Source organism: Notamacropus eugenii, chromosome 3, assembly GCF_028372415.1.
Source record: "Notamacropus eugenii isolate mMacEug1 chromosome 3, mMacEug1.pri_v2, whole genome shotgun sequence".
Classification (NCBI taxonomy): domain Eukaryota; kingdom Metazoa; phylum Chordata; class Mammalia; order Diprotodontia; family Macropodidae; genus Notamacropus; species Notamacropus eugenii.
This window is the reverse complement of record NC_092874.1, coordinates 84377571-84385011: the sequence shown is the minus strand read 5'-3', so window position 1 is coordinate 84385011 and position 7441 is coordinate 84377571.

The following is a 7441-nucleotide window of genomic DNA, read 5'->3' as shown; positions in this document are numbered from 1 at the left end:
TCTGAGCAAGTCACTTACTTCCCTCAGTCTCCTTAACTCTAAAATGAGGATAATATAGTACCTACCTCCTAGGGTTGTAAGGATCAAATGAGAGATTTGTAAAGAACTTAGCACAGCATCTAGCCCATGGCAGGTGCTTAATAGATACCTGTTTTGTTCCCTCCCACCCTTTCCCATGCCTGTGTCAGAGTGTAGAGAGACAGGGATGATTTCAGGGCATAGCAGCTGCTAAAACATGACATAATACATATTTTAAAATGCTTGTCTATTTTCTCCCAAGCTGTCTTTGAATGCAAGCTCTCCACTCTCCATTCCATCATGAATGCTTTCCTGGCCCATAGAATACCAGAAGGGCATCTGAATTCTGAGAATTATGTACTACATAATGGTGGATTTCCCTGGTGGGGGGGCTGGGAGAGTCATCATAAGGAGCACACTGCTGGATGCCTGAAAACTGGAAGCAGCAGAACATGATTGTTATATATTGCCTTTTAGAACATCCTTCCTCATTATGTCAAAATGTAATCAAGCCCAACTGGAAGTTGAAGAAACGGCTAATATGAGTTGCATTTAGAACAGATCACAGCCCATAGACTAATGACCAATTTGGGCAAGTCACGGAGGTCTGCCCCTCTTTTCCTCCCACTTTCCAAGATCATTTTTCTGGCTGCTGTTCCAATTTGATGCTTCTAAGGAGTGAATTGAGTGTGGAAAGCTGGCAGTGATATTAGCTGTGTGCTTCCCCAAGTAATTTCAAAAAGTGTCTATGCTGTTTCTGGGGTTTTCACATTGTTTTTATTTTACTGGTGTTCTGAAGGGTATTTATTCTGCACATGAGGACACATCTCCATTTGTTTCACAAAATGATTCCCATGAGACCCTTTTTGCCTGAGTACAGTAGACCCTAAGTTTGGAGCATTCGCCCACATACTCATAATAATTGGCTCTATATAGTGCTTTAAGATTACAAAGCTCTTTGAATATATCATCTCATTTCATCCTAATAATACCTAGGTGTTCTAGCTATTATTATCCTCATTTTATAGATAATACAGCTGGAGTTGAGAAGTTGTGGCTTGCCCCAAGTCCCACAGCCGATATGTATGTCTCAGGGAGGATTCAAACTCAGGTCTTTCTTTTTAAAATATGTTTTAATTTATTTATTTCAACATTCATTTAGAAAAAAATTTTGAGGTCCAAACTGTCTTCCTTCCTCCAACCTCTCCTACCCATTGAGAAGAGAAGCAATATATTAATTATACATGTGAAATTATGAAAAACATCTTTCCATATTAGTCATGTTGGGAAAAAGAAGCAAGAAAAATAATATTCGTGAAAAAAATATCCTCCAGAATACATTCAGAGTTCATCAGTTATCTCTCTAGATTAGGATAACATTTTTCACTCTGAGTTCTTTGGAATTGTCTTGGATTATTGCACTGATTAGAATAGCTAACTTATTCACAGTTGATCATCCTATCATATTACTGTCACTGTTCTACTATAACTACTCCCTTCACTTTACTTCAGTTTATAACAAACTCAGGTCTCAGCTGTAAATTCAGTAGGTTGGAGTAGAAAATAAAGAATTATAGTTTTCTAGATGAAAGGGCATCTAGTCCATTTTTTAAAAGATTATTTTATAAATGAGAAAACCAAGGCCCAGAAATTCTAAGTTAACTTACTTATGGTCACACAGATAGTAATCAGAAATGCCAAGATTCAAACTGAGGTCCTCTAACTCTAAATCCAGCCATCTTTCTGTTGATCCACACTGTTCTCCAGCTCCTTTCTAGTTCTAACCCATTGATCTATGCTCAATACATCATCAAGAATATATTAGGCATTTACTGTGTACCAAGTACTGTATAAATTGCTGGCAATTCAAGGAAAAAAATAAAATTAATGGAGTCCCTTCTCTCTAGTAGCTTATAGGTTTTCTTTTAATATATACATGTATTTAATTTTAACAAGCATTCATTATCTCTCCCTCTTACTTCTCCTCCCAAATCTAAAGAAGAAAGAAAAAGAGGAAAGAAAGCCATCATAACAAACATGCACAGTTCCAGCAAAGAAAATTCCTAGGTTAGCCATGTCAAAAAATGTAGGTTTCCTTATGCATATTGAATCCATTATCTCTCCGACTCTGGTCTTTTGGAAACGTGGTTTGTCATTGTTTTAGTCAGTTGTAAATTCTTTCAAAGTTGTTTTTATTTATAATGTTCTTCTCACTGTATAAATTGGTTTTCTAATTCTACTCTACATCAGTTCATCAGGGTCTTTCCAGTTTCCTCTGAAACTGTTAATTTCATATTTTTATGGCACAGAAATATTCCATTGTACTCATATAGTTTAATTATTTCCCAATAAATGAACAGTCATAGTTTATGATTTGGGAGCTACTATGAAAATAACTGCTAAATATTTTTGTCCTTTTCTTCCTTCTTTGATCACTTTAGGGTAGCAAGCCTGGAATGGTCTTGCTAGGGAGAATAGTTTAGACACTTTAGAGATCTTTATACATCATTATAAATTGTTTTCCTGAAAGGCTGGACTAATTCACAACTATAGCCAACTGTGTGCATTATTGTGTTTGTTTTCCACAGTCTCTCTAACCTTTGTCATTTTCCTTTTTTTGCCATCATAGCCAATCTTATTGGTGTGAGGTAGACCATCAAAGTTGTTTTAATTTGCATTTCTCTGATTATTAGTGATTTGGAGCATTTTTTTCATAGTTCTTGATAGCTTAAATCTGTTCCTTTGAAAAATGCCTATTCATATCCTTTGACAATTTATCTGTTGGGGAATGGATTTTAGTCTTATGAATTTGAATCAGTTCCTTCTATATCTTGTATATGTTTATCAAAGCAATCTACAGCAAAGTAGTTTTTTCAGCTGTTTGGTTCCCTTTTCATTTTAACTGCATTAGTTTTGTTTGTGCAGAAGCTTTTAAATCTTAGACAATCAAAATCGTCCATTTTATCTTCTGTGATCCTCTTTATCCTTGGTTTTGTCATGAATTCCTCCCCTAGCCACAGATCCAAAAAAGTCATTTTTTCCTGGCAAATAGTTTACATTCTCATGAGGGAAATAACATGTACATCAGAACACATAAGAGGAATGCAGAATAGATGGAAGGAAACCTTAGAGGGGGTGGCACTAACAGCTATGGGGACCAGGAAGCATCCATTTATCGGTTCTCAAAAATGAACCAAGTTTTTTTGCACTTAATACTATTTTATTTTTTTCCAATTACATGTAGAGATAGTTTTCAATATTCATTTCCATAAGATTTTGAATTCCAAATTTTCTCCCCCCATTTCTTCCTTACCTCCTCCCCAAGATGGTAAGAAATCTGATATAGGTTGTATATGTGCAATCATGTTAAACATATTTCCATATGAAGAATCAGAACAAAAGGGAAAAACCATGTGAAAGAAAAAACAAAAACAAGTGAAAATAGTATGCTTTGATATGCATTCAGACTCCATAGTTCTTTCTCTGGATGTGGATAGCATTTTCCAACATAAGTCTTATGGAATTGTCTTGGATCATTGTATTGCTGAGAAGAGCAAAGTCTATCAAAGTCGGTCATCACACATTGTTGCTGTGTTGCTATGTAAAATGTTCTCGTGGTTCTGCTCACTTCACTCAGCATCAATTCATTCAAGTCTTTCCAGGTTTTTCTGAAATCCACCTGCTCATGATTTCTTATGGAACAATAGTATTCCATTACATTCATATGCCACAACTTGTTCATCCATTCCCCAACTGATGGGCATCCCCTCAATTTTCAATTCTCAGCTACCACAAAAAGGGATGCTATAAATATTTTTGTACATGTGAGTGCTTTTCCCTTTTTAATGATCTTTTTTGGATCCAGACCTAGTAGTAATATTGCTGGATCCAAAGGGTATGCAGTTTTATAACCCTTTGGGCATAGTTCCAAATTTTTCTCCAGAGTAGTTGGATCAGTTCATAGTTCCACCAATGATGATTTAGTGTCCCAGTTTTCTTTATATACATTATCCAATATTTATCATTTTCATTTTATGTCTTATTAGCCAATCTGAAAGGTGTGAAGTTGTATCTCAAAATTATTTTAATTTGCATTTCTCTAATCAATAGTGATTTAAAGAATTTTTCATACGATTATAGATAGCTATAATTTCATCTGAAAATTGCCTTTTCCTATCCTTTGACCATTTATCAGTTGTGGAATGACTTGTATTTTTATAAAGTTGATTCAGTTCTGTATATATTTGAGAAATGAGGGCTTTATCAGAAAAACTGGATGTAAAAATTATTTCTCAGCTTTTAGCTTTCCTTTTAACCTTGGTTGCATTGGTTTTGTTTGTGTAAAACCTTTTTAATTTAGTATAATCAAAATTATCAATTTTTTATTTCATAATATTCTCTATTTCATTTGGTCATAAATTCTTCCCTTCTCCATAGATCTGACAACTATTCCTTGCTCTCCTAACTTGTTTATGGTATCATCACCCTTTATGCCTAAATCATGTACCAGTTTCAAGTTTATATTGGTATGGGGTGTGAGATGTTGGTCTATGCCTAGTTTCCACTATATTATTTTCCATTTTTCTCAAAGAACCAAGTTTCTCCTTTCAGGGGGCTCATTTTCCAGCTGAGTTCACAAGACATGACTATATTAAAAGCTAAATAAGACTATAAGATAATGACATAAGGGCTATCCCAAGGCAGTAGAGAATAAAATGATTGATACTGACAATAAGTGTATAAGGAGTAGAATCCCTCCTTTCCACTGTGGTCCCATTCACATTGACTCTTCTCCTCATCTTACCTCTTTGACATCCCATCACAGAGCACAGTGTCTTACAGGTAGGTAATGGGTCTTCAGTGAACGTTTATTGTTTATTATTGATAATAATAATATGTTTATTGTTCATCATCATCATCATCATCATAATGGCATTTATCTAGCACTTTAAGGTTTACAAAGTGCTTTTGTCACAAAAAACCAGGGACATAGTACAAGCATAATTAACCCCATTTTGCAGATGAGGAGGTCTACCCAAAGATGTAGAGTTAATAAAAAGCCTAGAAAGGACTTGACTAGAAATCTAATTCCCTCTCCATTTAGTGCTAGTCTTAAATTCCCCAGCCAACCTACAACAATTCAATTTGTTTGATTTTTTCACCATGCCATGTTTTCCTTTTGATTCAGCTATGTTGCAGAAAAGTTATTATCTTAGGTATTTCTTTCCAGAATAGTGTGTACTGACAACTCATTTCCATTTCAGCAAAACTAGGGAAAAATCTTTCTACATTCCAATTGCATTACAAACTCTAATCTTTCATCAACGTCATACATGGCCTTTTGCCAAGCGCAGAAGAATACCAAGGTACCAGACTTGAGGGTTCTGGTCTTGAGAGTGCACTGTCTTTCTGTAATAGTACTTATGGTTGATAATATATACCTTTGACTGAATTGAGCTATATACTAGAGAAACAGGAAGGCTGAGAATGACCATGAACTTGAAGCAATATGATTGAACTGAGTTTTGTATCCTGTGAGTGATGCTGGGTAAGATGGGGATGATTTTCATTGCTTTCAACAGAAAGGATTTCAGTTTTTCAAAACAAGCATTTTCCCCTTATACATTGTCAAAAGTGGCAAGTGACATTTTCAAATCAAAAGAATGTACCATACAAGCTTAAATCCTAAATAAAAAAACTTTTGGATGCAGCATGGTCTACTAGATAGAAAACTGGCCTTGGAGTAATGAACACTTGAATTTATATTTTGGTGTATGCATGTGAGTTATGTAAGCATGAAAAAGTAACTTAAGCTTTCAGCATCCCCAGACAACTATCTAAAAGTACAAGTTATAGAGGAATTGTTGATCTGCATCGGGGGATGGAGTTTCCATACCAAGAATGCCTACCACCAGTAAAAAGAGGTCTAATCAAAGTAAAAATAGAGGTGCCTCTAGCCTGTTTTCTTTTGCCTCTTCTACAAACCTTATCTTGAGATTCCCTACCTCAGTACTACCCCACATGATTCCTCATCTCAAAAACAAATCTTGATACCAGTCATTTGCACCTTATATTAGCATAAACCAGTTGAATGGCCTTTCTCAGGCTTATATTTCTCCTACATGTAATATAATTTTAAACTTACTCTCTAATTCTAGAACAAAAGTTTTCACTCTGTTAGAATAATCTCAAGCACAAGTGGGGAGGTGAGGTATTTGGAGGCAAATAGGTCATTTCCAATGACCAGGTTAGCCTTACCAAGTATGTGAATCCCAAATGTGCCACTTACAACCTTAAAGAATACCCTTTAGCCTCTTGAGGTGTCAGTTTCCTCATCTATTCGACTCTTACACAGAGGACTAGAAAATATACCAGATTGAATCTTGATCATGAAATCAAAAGAAAACCACAATGGATCATTTTCCAACCCAGGTCAACAAAAGGAAACAGACAGCAAGGACTGTGGACACTGGGAACATCCAGGAACAGCTACATGGAGCATTCTAGCAGACCTACAATAAGTTGTCTGACTTGGCCCTGGGCAAGATGCAGAAACAGGTGCCAACTAGCAACTCTGTGGTTCACTACCCAGTTCTAGATTGCAGATCCAGGGTGGACTGAAAAGGGTGCCTGCACCTAGGGCTAGCACTACGGGGTGAGGAGTGGTCATGGATTGTGGCAGTGTATTGAGCAAGGAGAAAGTTCAGAAGCAAGTAGTAGCTTTGTGGTTCTGATGCCAGGAGTGGAATGGGGATTCAATTCCGGGCTCAGACTGCTCTGAAGTGTATATCACAATTAATATGACAGGAGCCTGGAGTTCTGTCACTCTGAAGCAGCAGAGGTTTCCATTTGATATTGGCTGATTCCAGCAGCAGTCTAATGGAACTCCAAATGGGGCAGTCCCAAGGTTGTTTTTATCAGACCCAAACATAGATTGCAGAGCTCAGACAAGGACATCAATGATCAGATTTTGGACTAAATCAGATCACTTTGGGAGTACTGGAAGTTTGTAAGTCCCTAGTATGAACTGTCCCCGAGATCCTGGAATAACACAGAACTCAATATCCCAGGAATCTGGCAAGACTCAAGAGGATATAAGCTGAGTCAAGATGTTCTCTCCAGAAACAGGCAGAGCCCAAGCCTACCATAAATTCTGAAATCAGAAAATCAACTGGAAAAATGAGCAAAAAATATTCTACTCTTAAGAGCTACTCTGGTGACAAGGATGCTTACAACACAAACCCAAAAGAATAGAATGACTCCAAAACATCTACATGCAAAGCCCCAAAGAAAACTTGGACACAAACTCAATTACAATTCTTAGAACATATGAAATGAGATGTTTAAAAAGATTGAAAAATGATTTTTTAAAATTAAATGAAAGTGCTAGAAAAAAATGGATAAATATTGAAATCTATGGATA